Source organism: Periplaneta americana, chromosome 3 (assembly GCF_040183065.1).
Source record: "Periplaneta americana isolate PAMFEO1 chromosome 3, P.americana_PAMFEO1_priV1, whole genome shotgun sequence".
In the NCBI taxonomy this organism is placed as follows: domain Eukaryota; kingdom Metazoa; phylum Arthropoda; class Insecta; order Blattodea; family Blattidae; genus Periplaneta; species Periplaneta americana.
This window is the reverse complement of record NC_091119.1, coordinates 44,059,186-44,072,334: the sequence shown is the minus strand read 5'-3', so window position 1 is coordinate 44,072,334 and position 13,149 is coordinate 44,059,186.

Here is a 13,149-nt window from a genome sequence, read left to right as displayed (position 1 = left end):
ATCCGGATAACTGAGTCAGAAATGAAAATAGTCTAGAAAAAACAGTAGTAAGCTACTGCATGTATTAAAAGTGCAAAATGACTATAGGCCTACAGTGTATAATGACTATTACACTTCTACTACGTCATACTACTTTTGACCAATAAAACGGTACGGAAGGACGTATTTCAACCAATCATGGCTGTTTATCGCACAGTTTTATCGCGTCCCTAGCATTTGTTTAATTTTGTCGCGTCCCTAGCATTTGTTTAATTTTATCGCATCCCTAGCATTTGTTTAATTTTATCGCGTCCCTAGCATTTGTTTCTTTGTTTGCCAACATTTCAAACTGCGCTGGTCTGGACGTCAAAAAAAAAAAAAAAAAAAAAAAAAAACAGAAAATTACAAACTACTCCAGTCGATGCACAGCACTTTCAAATATGACTCGCATTGGCATTCAAGAACAAGAATTAATAAAGATCACTGGTCATACCTATGCATCTTCCCTGAAATCCTATTTACAAATAAATGAAGAGCACCATTCGGAAATCCTGAATAAGTTGAGGAATACACCATGTACATCTACGAGTTGCACTTCTTTTACGCACACGTCTAATATAAAACACTAACACCAACCACTAAAACATTCAAATTTGAAAATTGTACTTTCATTAATTGTTTCTTTTAAAATTATTCATGTTTATTTTTTATGTCATCATCGTTAATTAACACTTTTCTTGTTTATTTCATCATCCCTAATTAAAACTTTTCTAACACTTGTTTATATTATTTAGGTTATGTTATAGCTTCTGCTATATGATATTATGGATAGTCACGTATCAGAGATTGTTTAATACTAAGATTTATTGAAAATCATCCGTAAAGTGACGTTGATTACTGGGATCCGGATAATTGAAGTGGAATGCAACTGTTTTAATAAAAATGAAATTGAATCAACAAAGCCTTCTTGACTAGTAACTGTCTACAGAGTTCAATGAAGATTCCATAGTTGGCATACCTGATAACATCACATAATTATAACACACCACTGCCATCTAGCATGCATCTAGCGTAATATTTGTAATATTGAGATGGTACAATAATACATTAATTGAAGGCAGTTGTATTTTCGTAAGTCAATTAATATTTTATCGTATTGGAGTACTTCGCTACTTCTAATCTTTATATACTTTCTTCTAATCGTGTAATAGTCAATTAAATCCCACTCGAGTTTTGATTTTCTCTAGATAAATCAAAACCTCTAGTGATATTACTGTTAAAAAAGTTACACATATTCAAACAAAATGGAATTTTAAATGGATTAAAATTATAAGAACTCTTCATATTTCATACGGAATAGAACTTTACTTACGTATGTTAGTACAGTACTCTACACGAAATAAAAAGCCTAAACGTATGCAACTTTCTTTAAATAAACAAATTCAAACTGTCCTGAAACGTGATCCGTATAATTGGCGAATCGAATATTGGAGTTCTACCGTATATATTAATACATATACGGTCTTACTAATAAACCGTGTCTAATTTTTATACGAAACTTATGCAGAGTTAGGACAGAAAACATCCTCAACGAATTTAATACCAGACTTGGAGAACTGAAATCTATGGACTTAGAATGGAGACTCTTTAACCTTCCTGCTACCAAGGTTTTCCACAACTTACTACTACTAAGGGGGGTAATATAATTGCCTCAATCAAAATATACATCAATCATCGTTAAGCATTTGGAATATGAACAATTTTATGTATTATTGATTATACACTTTAAAAAATGTTAAAATACAAAATAATCATCATATTTTTTTAAAACTCAGGATGGTTCAAAATTCCTGTTCCATTTTGTTGAAAAATGCACACCAAAATTAATGAACTTCAGATATGTTACTGGTGATACTATATAGGTTGGATAAAAAGTAATGGCAACACTGCTGTCACATGACGATGGTGCGTTCGAGAGCTGCCAGCTGTGTCGACATGAACAAGGACTGTTAGATGAGTTAGTGCAGCCAGCGGCGACAGTACTCTGTCAATCTACTGCAGTGTGTAGAACGTTGACTTTCATAGGGATAGTGCGAGCGCCCTAAGACCACGTTTACAAAACTAGAGCAACGTTCCTGGATCAAAATTGAAGTGACACAAAGTCGTAGTGAACAGGGACTGTGTGAAGCATATGCCGATGCAGCGTTGCCATATCGCACAGTGGCACGATGGGTTAAAGCGTTCAGGAAAAGCTCCGTACAGGACGACCCCGCGTGGTTGACAACACAGTTCAACTCCTTCCTTCCCTGTTGGATGCTGATCGCCGATGGACTGCGCGTGAGTTAGCATCCGAAGTCAGAGTATGTCACAAAACTGTGCTCCACATTCTGCACGACATTCTGGGTTACCGCAAAATTACAGGGCGTTGGATACCCCATGAAATTTCCGAAGTTTAACAATGGCACCGCTATGCAGTCGCACAGGCCTTGTTGGACCGGTACCAAAGGAAAGGTGACGACTTTCTTGGACGAATCGTCGCTATGGACGAAACCTGGTCTCGCTCATACGAACCAACCAAACTTGAAAAGTCAATCAAATGAATGGAAGCACCCATGTTCTTCTCGTCCGAAGAAAGTGCGCCCTACTCGAAGTGCTGTGAAGGTGATGTTCATTGTGGCGTATGACATTGATGGGGTAATATTGCACCACGCTGTACCTCCAAGGCAGACGGCAAACGCGGACTACTACTGCAGTTCCTGCAGTACCACCTTTGTCCAACCCTCAGAAGAAAACGACGACACTTGGTGGTACAGAATCCCATCATTCTTCATGATAATGCAAGGAGTCACACCGCTGTTGCTGTCAAGGACCTCTTGCGCCGCTGGCAATGGGAGATTCTGGAACATCCGCCGTACTCACCCGATATGAGTCCATGCGATTACGATCTTTTCACCAAAGTGAAAGAACCACTGCGAGGGACCCTGTACAATACCAGAGATGAACTTATCTGTGCTATAGGGGGGTCAGTATGGAACATCAACAAAGATGGAAGTGCTGATGGTGTACAACGCCTTCCAAACTTTTGGCAAAAGGTAATAAATAAGGGGGGCGACTATATAGAAGGTACGTAAAAATTTTGTACCCCTGTGAATAAAGCCATGTCAGAAATATCGAACTGTTGTCATTACTTTTTATCCAGCCCTAGTATAAGATAACATATAATTATAGTAAATTTAAAATTTCCTCTCTTCTATTTCAAGACAAGCTTCTTAATATTACATAATTTTGACATGATGGAAAACACATTTACAAAGATTGAATGTCACAGTACTATAATATAAATTGGAAATCATTTCAGTTAGTTATTGAAAATTAAATATTAGAATACCATACATATTACCATGAGCAACTCAATAACATTTGTTTATAATAAAATAAAATGGAAATTAATTTATGAAAATAAATAAACGAAAGTATGAAAATAATAATAAAACCTCGGAAAAATCTCAACCAGGTAATCAGCCCAAACAGGAATCGAACCCGCGTCCGGACTGGCAGGCAAGCACCTTAGCCGACTGAGCTATGCCGGTGGCTCAAATTGACTTTTAAAAAAGAAATATATAGGTGTAATATAATGTAATGTAATAAAATCCACCACTGTTCTGCGTTGAACTGAAAAAAAATGAACGCCTTTCTGCACTCATGAAACCTACAGATTGCAACTGCTACTCGTACACTGGGAAAGGGATGTAGTAGGGTAGAGTAGCATAAATCGCATCGCTTCTTAAATGGCACCACTGCTAGTTTGAAACAAGTTACTGTAGTAGTGTGGGATCAATGGTATTGTTACAATCTACCATATGAACTTCCACCATGTCACTTGATTTCTGCCACTTCTTTGTGTCAGCAACGTGGTGATAGTGTATTTAATATAATCGCTCAGGTGGATGTATATTTGGCCAACATTTTGTAACTAAATTTGTATGCAAAGGAATCCATAATCTTAAGATGTTATTGGTTTAAAGAAATATTAAAGAACATTTAACTTAGTAGGATTTTCGAACATGCGGTGATTATAGGCTAGAATGAAGACAATAATAACTTATGACTAGACATCGGATTTTTAGGCACTAAAATTGCAGTTTTAGGCGCCTAAAATAAGCTCAAAATTTGTAAAATTAGGCTCTATTTTAATGAAAATAGGCATTTTAGGCACATCAAGGTATCATACTTATTTCTTTCACTGAAATTTTTAGTTATACACTAAAATACGCACAAAAAAGTATGTTTAAACATTAAAAAAGAATACTATATTATATTTATAAACAGAGCTGCACAAATTTAATATATTGAAACTAATGAAATAATGATTATTGATATCAAAATTACTCATTTTAAGTTATTGAAATTCAGTTCCATGCTCAGACTTTATTATAATTATCTGCACAGTACACCACCACAATTTTTTCTAAATTCTCCACAGTTAACCTTTGCCTTTTGTCACTGAGAATCATTTTGAAAGCAGAAAAACTTCTTTCAACCGAAACTGATGTGAGAGGCGCAAATTTTAAATTAGGTACAATAGAAACATCAATACTTACTGGAACATTTACACTTCCCCCGATATCACTCTTGATACTTTTTCCAACAGTGAAAATCCTACATTCTTATTTAATACGTTGTCCCACTTATTTTTAACTTTTTTCCCAGTTTCGTCCAAAGCAGAATGTATGTTCACTTGAGCTTCCTTTACTATTGCTATTTGGATACAAAGAGATTGTTTTTCACGTTCTAATTGTTCAATGCTTGCAGGTATGAAAGAAAAGTTTGATGTTATGTAGGCAATATCGTTTTTCACTCGTGAGTCATTCAGACAATCTTTCACTGCTTACACACACACGCTGCACTATCAGTTTCAGGTAATTTATCAATAACTGTGACCACTTCTTTAAAATACTTAGAATAATACACCACTGACTGAATCCAGGTTCCCCATCGTGTAACAACCGGCTGAGGTGGGAGTGGGATATCTGGAAAGTTCTCTCTGAATATTGAAATCCTGGATGGGGCTTTACAAAAGCATTTTTTTGTGTTAGAAATAAACGAATTGACAAGAGGAAATTCATTCCGGATTGTTTCAGAAACCCTGTGAAGGCCATGTGCTAGACAGGTTACATGCGTGAGGTTAGGATAAAATGTTTTAAGAAGTGGAGCTGCAGCAACCATGTATGAGGCAGCATCAGTACAAAACAACAGAACTTTAGAATCGTCTATATTACCTGAGTATAAAGACTGTAGGCCTTTATTTACAAAATAAGCAATGGCTTGGCTATTCACTTTCGAAAGTTCCTTAACACATACGAGGTGTGGAATCGAAGGTCCATCAGGACTAAGTTTTCCTACTACCATATTTGCTATATATCTATTCATAGGATCTGAGGTTTCATCCACAGAGACCCATATGTAAGAATCACCTATATCCTCCCGAATGGAAGCTAAAGTTTCCTTGTATATTCTGTCTAAGTAATTTTTTCTTAGGGTCGACTCAGATGGGATATTTTGTTTGCAGTATTTTTGTAAAAACTGTCTTAAAACCGGATTTTCAATTGCATTCCAGGGAATGTTAGCAGCAACAAACGCTCTGGTTAAATCAGCATAGAAATTGCTGCTGAGATTGGATGAAGTAGGCTGTGTTAATAAAGTTTGTTGCAGTTGATTTTTCTGCTGAGCTTTAGCCTTATGAGCCGCTCCTTGCACATGCTGCTTTAGGTGGCACTTCTTTTCTTGCGAAATCTAAAAATGTAAAGTAAACTGAATTAAAATAAAATCCTAATTGTTGTATTGCCGTATTTCTATCACAAAGTTAGTGGGTTCGAACAATCAAAATTTTAATGACCTGCAAATACTTTAACTATCGGAATTTAAAAGGTTAAAGTGTAGTGGTCTTAAAAAGAATTATACCTCAGGATAGCTCAGTCAATGTATAAATATTATAGGCCTACTCATTAAAATTAATAGAATTTATATATTTCAACTATTGTTACATACATGTTTGCTATAAATCTTGCAGAATATTATTTTTCCATCATAAGTGAATTCTGAATATTCTGTTAGCCATTGCCGGATCAATGTAGATTTTGCACTTATATTTTTCGGCATTATCGCGTTAAACTTCACAGGAAAACGTCCTACCGCTCAAAACTTCTCAACACAAATAAGGTGAGGGAAAGAGCAACTGTTAACGAGCATTCAAATGAACCGTTGTTATTGAGATTCAATTGGACAAAAATACAAAGTTCCACTTATTGTTGCATTTCCTGGTAGTGTTAACACTAGGAGGGCCATTCTTTTAAATATTTTGTAACGGTTTACCCTACTAATTCGCAGTTTTACGACTTTTCATAAATATTTCAAAAACACTCTTTCTCCAAAAATTGTGATTTTATGACACTCTGAAGGGCAGTACAGCTAATCGGTTTCAGACCGAAAACAGTCATTTTTATAGTATAGTATATCTCTGAATCGGTAGCAGCACATGTTGTGATTGTTGCCTGCTTCAAAACTAAGGTTGGTTCTTTGTCGGCATTTATGCCTCCAAACATGTTAAAATCGGTGAAATCTATTGCGAGTGTCGTGAGATTCAAAACATTTTGTTTCCTTTATCAATGGTTTCATGGCCGGTGTGAAGCAAACTTTCCACTTTTTAAATGCCTTAAATTTCGCAGTGAATGCATGTATAAATTATAAAAAGTAAGAGGAAAATGCGAAACTTTACAGTGAGTTAGGCATTTTTAGGCGAATATTAACAAATTAGGCTCTAATAACCGTTTTAGGGCATTTTAGGGCACTATAAAACTCTTTGAATACCTTTCAATTTCCATGAAACACAAATATTAATAATTATTTTTACTTTTCTCCTAAAGAAACAAAATAGGCATTTGCCCTAGAATCCGATGTCTGCTTATGACGTAGTTTCTCAATTCGCACCACATCGTAGGTGCCTAATTCGCACCGGAGCGATATGAGCAACTGTAACAATTCTTGCCGTACAAAATAAGGCCCAAAAATTTTAACTGAACGCGGAATGCACCAGGTGGGTGCAATATCAAGTGGTGAAAAGGGCGTTAATACAATAACTGTGTGATATACAAGCGCACCAGATATTTTGTGCCACCTATGATAATTTTTAAACGTCAAACAGAGCAACCTACATTATCAGCTGATGTTCTTCCAGGATCATTATTTGTTTGCTCTGATTCAAGTTACATCAACAGTGAACTATTTGTCGAATAGCTCAACAAACATTTTATTTGCCACTCAAACCTGCCATAGAAAAAAGTGCTGCTTCTGTATGTTCACTTATACGACCCATTCCAAAAATTTAGAAGCTAGATTATCTCGGGAAAATGATATGCTCCTATTTCAGCTTCCTCGTAATAATACATAGGTTCCAACCTTTAGATCAGGGATGTCGAACAGCGCTCTCAAACTGTGAAACGATTAATACTGTTTCCTACCGTAACTGAGCTGAAACGACAGTCGGTCAGCTCGCTGTAGCAGTGTTCTGTACGCAGTGTGCTTATCAACTCTGGCGGCTGGTATGGATATGGAACGACGATTCAATAGTGAGTGGACAGATAAATATTTATTTATCTTAAAGGACGGAAAGGCACATTGCTTAATATGTAGGAAAGAACTTGGATACATTAGCCATCATAATATTAAAAGGTATTTTAATTCTACACGTCATGCTGAAGCTTATGGACCAGAAAATTTATCCGGTTTCACTCGTGAAAAGGCTCTAGAAGAATTAAAAATCAAGATTGAATTCAGAAAACCTTCCATCATCACCATCGGGTGTCAGTAGAATAAGCTTGGTTCGTGCTAGCTACAAAATTTGTGAAATTATTGCAACGGCTTCAAAGCTATTTACTGACGGAGAATTTGTGAAAGGCTGTCTCATAGCTGTTGCAAAAGGGATATGTCCGGAATAAGTTAATGATTTTAAATCTAAATGTTTGTCTCGTAATATTGTTGCAGAGCGCTATCATAAATGGAGATAACTTGGAGGAACAACTGATAGCAAGAATGAAAAATTTCACTTATTATTCACTTAGCTCTTGATGAAAATACCGACAGGAAATATACGGCGTAGCTAGCTACAGTATATTCATAAGGAGTGTCGATTCAGATTTCATTGTTCATGGGGATCTTGTAGATGTCATTTTACTAAAGGATCGAACTCGAGGAGATATTTTTGAATCTGTAACAAAAACTATCAACAAATTTCAAATCACGCTAAAAGTAATTAATTTTATACATCAAAACAGTTTACGTTTCTGCACTTGAAGTTGCACTGCTACAACACATACACACAAAGTTGATATTTTAAACATGATATTAACGACATTATTATTATGATTTATTTCCGTTACTAACGAACAACATTCATGGAATGACCCAGTAGATAAAACTCTATTATTGTTATTATTATTATTATTATTATTATTATTATTATTATTATTATTATCATCATTATCATCATCATCATCATCATCACTATCATCATAATTCATCCTCATGTAGGCTACATTCTTTGTTTATCAGAGTTCATCAAGTGTAAATCTAAACTAAGTTCCTAACCAATTGGTAAGATGTATAAAAGTTATCGAAGTACCAGCCGCCGCAGTTTCGCTTTTGTTTACTATCATTCGGCCGACTGCCTGCTACGTGTGTTCAACCTTTGCACGGTAAGGGAGGAGTGAAGGCTCTGCAGTTCACAACTCGAGAGCGCTGTTCGACATCCCTGCTTTAGATGTTTCTATCTTCAAACCATTTCAGACAGCTAAATCATGAAACAGTTCTTAGGTGGCTTCGAGATAATCGTGAAGAAAAGGTGACGCAGTTTACATTTTGAACTGCCTGGTGAAGAACATGGCAAATGTGTAACAATAAAAAACGCATTCAGGAAGTTTAAATGTCAGGTAATTTATGCTCTGTTTTTTCAATTTCATTTGAAGATGCGTTACTCTCTTTCATTAATTTCAATAAACTTGTAATATGCATTTGTTACATTATTTATATTAAATACTGTTCAATATGTTCAATATTAAAAGCTTTCCTTCTTCCTGTTCCCTGCAGTTAAAGAGGTGCGATTTAACAAACCGCAGGTGCTATTTAGGAAAATAGTTGCCTACATGGCACCATTGACACGTGTTTCGAAAATGCCATTCTAATTCAAAAATATTAAATCAAATTCAAGGATTCTTTTTTACATGGAAGGTAAATGTTCTGGGAATGTATTTCTGTAAAGGAATGCAGAAAATAAAAATAGTATCTATACTAATAATAAATATGTAGCCGAAATTTTACTGGTAATTTTCGATTTTCCAAAAATATTTGGTCCTAACATATATAATTAACCACCCTGAAACCGAAAATCGCTTTTTTGACATTTTTGTTTGTATGTCTGTCTGTCTGTCTGTATGTCTGTATGTGTTACCTTTTCACGCGATAATGGATGAACGGATTTCGATGAAAATTGGAATATAAATTAGATTTTAGGCTATATGGCATTCAAAATACATTATATAAAAGGGGGGCTATAAGGGGGCCTGAATTAAATAAATCGAAATATCTCGCTTATTATTGATTTTTGTGAAAAATGTTACATAACAAAAGTTTCTTTAAAAGTAATTTTCGATAAGTTTTATTCCTTGAAAAATTTTGCTATGACTGATATTTAATGAGATAAATGAGTTTTAAAATTAAAATAACTGCCATCTAAGGCCGTATAATGAAATAAAAAACAAATGACTTCGTCTATAAGGGGCCTTGGACAGCAACAATCGAAAGCTATAAAAGATAGCCTACAGAGAATGTTTCTTTGTTTGTATGAAATAATATCGGAAGCTAAATTAACCGATTTGTATAATTAATTATTATTTCACCATTGGAAAGTGTAGTTTCTCTAGATGGACATAATGCTATAATGTTATTACAGTAACTTCTGAGATAATATAATGTAATATGATATGATATAATATAATATAATATAATATAATATAATATAATATAATATAATATAATATAATATAATATAATATAATATAATTAATATATGTAATGTAATATTATATAATATAATTTAAGTTATTTGAAGGGTTCAGAACCATAGTGGGCCAAACGCCATTTACTGAATACGTAGAAAACAAGGGTTAAAATTAAGTTATTACCATAATTCAATGGAAACCTATAACAAGTAAAATAAAGTATACACATTAAATCTAAATGATGTCAATGTTCATTAAACTATGGTTGCATGTAATAAAAATTAGAAACATATTAAAGGAATTGTCATTGCACCAATGAGTGTCTCTGGACCAAAATGATCGCATTTTAATTGTTTGGATCCAACTTAAATTAAGTAACATATTAAACGATTTATCCTTCTATCAAACACGAATGTTCCCTGGATCTAATGTCCTATTTTAATTATGTAATTACTTTATATTTATTTCTAACGGGTGCAGCTGAGCGCACAGGTATGGCTAGTTGTTCAATAAAAATTATAAATGCTAAAGTGGTGCGATATACGCAACCATACCCTAAGTAGCATTTGTTTATACCGTCCGACTATCAATGCACTCGAGTGTACCTCAACTGCCAATACTATAATGTGGAATTCTCTTCTGAAGCTGACAACGTTCGTGATGAAAGTGGACTTTTAGGTGCGTAAACAAGGGTGTCTGCCTGCGCTGAGCTGGCAGAGCGCGTCGAGGCCGCTGTGTCAGCGGGGAGCATGAAAGACTGCGGCCAATTACGCCGACGTACAACTGATATTTAAACGCTGCAGCACCGTCAAAGCAAATCCAGTTTACGTAATCAGATCCCTGCAGATAGGATACTCCTGATTTTGACTACAGTCTGGGAAACAGAGCCTATCAACGGCACTGACATCGATAACGCTCACAGTGCTGTGTGTGAAACGACAGCAGTTCTAGGTTCCAGGCTACAGAATTTGTTACTTTGACTAGGAAACTCCAGCAACTAGTAATAATGATTGATTTGACTTTAGCTTCAGATACGCACACTTTTTCATTGTCAATGCGGTGACCTGGATAAGAGCAGGCGTCGTATAGTCCCATACATTATTATGATGAGTTGCCAAGCTAACTTACTATTATGATAAGTGTTGTATTGCATGTTACCACGTATTCACATTTTTTCTGTTCTAGAGATATTTGACTTGTTTTATATTTTTGTTTTCGTATTTTCCCATAATAGTATATCTATCTATACTAATAATAAATCTGTAGCCGAAATTGTTCTGGTAATTTTCGATTTTCCAAAAATAATTGGTCTTAACATATATAATTAACCACCCTGAAACCGAAAATCGCTTTTTTGAAATTTTTGTTTGTATATCTGTCTGTCTGTCTGTCTGTCTATATGTTTGTTACCTTTTCACGCGATAATGGCTGAACGGATTTCGATGAAAATTGGAATATAAATTAAGTTTGTTGTAACTTAGATTTTAGGCTATATGGCATTCAAAATATATTATTTAAAAGGGGGGTTGTAAGGGGGCCTGAATTAAATAAATCGAAATATCTCGCTTATTATTGATTTTTATGAAAAATGTTGCATAACAAACGTTTCTTTAAAAATAATTTTCGATAAGTTTTATTCCTTGAAACATTGTGATAGGACTGATATTTAATGAGATAAATGAGTTTTAAAATTAAAATAACTGTCATCTAAGGCCGTATCATGAAATAAAAAACAAATGACTTCGTCTATAAGGGGCCTTGGACAGCAACAATCGAAAGCTATGAAAGATAGCCTACGGAGAATGTTTCTGTGTTTGTATGAAGTAATATCGGAAGCTAAATTAACCGATTTGTATAATTAATTATTATTTCACCATTGGAAAGTGTAGTTTCTATACATGGACATAATGCTATAATGTTATTACAGTAACTTCTGATATAATATAATGTAATGTAATATAATATGATATAATATATGTAATGTAATATTATATAATATAATTATGTTATTTGAAGGGTTCAGAACCATAGTGGGCCAAACGCCATTTACTGAATACGTAGAAAACAAGGGTTAACATTAAGTTATTACCATAATTCAATGAAAACCTATAACAAGTAAAATGAAGTATACACATTAAATCTAAATTATGTCAATGTTCATTAAACTATGGTTGCATGTAATAAAAATTAGAAACATGTTAAAGGAATTGTCATTGCACCAATGAGTGGTCTCTGGACCAAAATGATCGCATTTTAATTATTTGGATGCAATTTACATTAGTAACATTAAACGATTTATCATTCTACCAAATACGAATGTTCCCTGGATTAAATGTCCTATTTTAATTATGTAATTACTTTATATTTATTTCTAACGGGTGCAGCGGAGCGCACGGGTACGGCTAGTAATGTGATAAGTTGAGCATTATGTAATCATAATTTTCCTTACTGTGTACTTAAAAATATTGTATTCATTGTATGCTTCGTGCTGCACTATTTTATTACTACTATTAGTATTATTATTATTACTATTCTTATTTTTATCATTATTATTATTATTATTATTATTATTATTATTATTATTATCAACAATTGTCTTATTTTTATACTTTGTATGTCTCATTGATTTTGACCTGCTGTTCACATTTTATTATTTTTTCTCCTTTCTTTCTGTATGTTATATATTATGTCTGATTTCTACTTGCACTTTGCAAATTTGTAGTGTTTTTTGTAACGCAGTTTTACTCCTGGTTAAGTGTAAGGCCGTATGGCCTTAACTCTGCCAGGTTAAATAAATCATTATTATTATTATTATTATTATTATCATCATCATCAATAATTGTCTTATTTTTTATACTTTGTATGTCTCATTGATTTTGACCTGCTGTTCACATTTTATTATGCTTTCTCCTTTCTTTCTGTATGTTATATATTATGTCTGAATTCTACTTGCTTGTTGTTTACATTTTATTATTATTATCTTATTCGGTTTTGTGTGTAAAATTGTAGTTTACTTTGTAAATTTATAGTGTTTTTTGTAAGGCAGTTTTACTCCTGGTTGAGTGTTAGAGAAGGCCGTATGGCCTTAACTCTGCCAGGTTAGATAAATTATTATTAT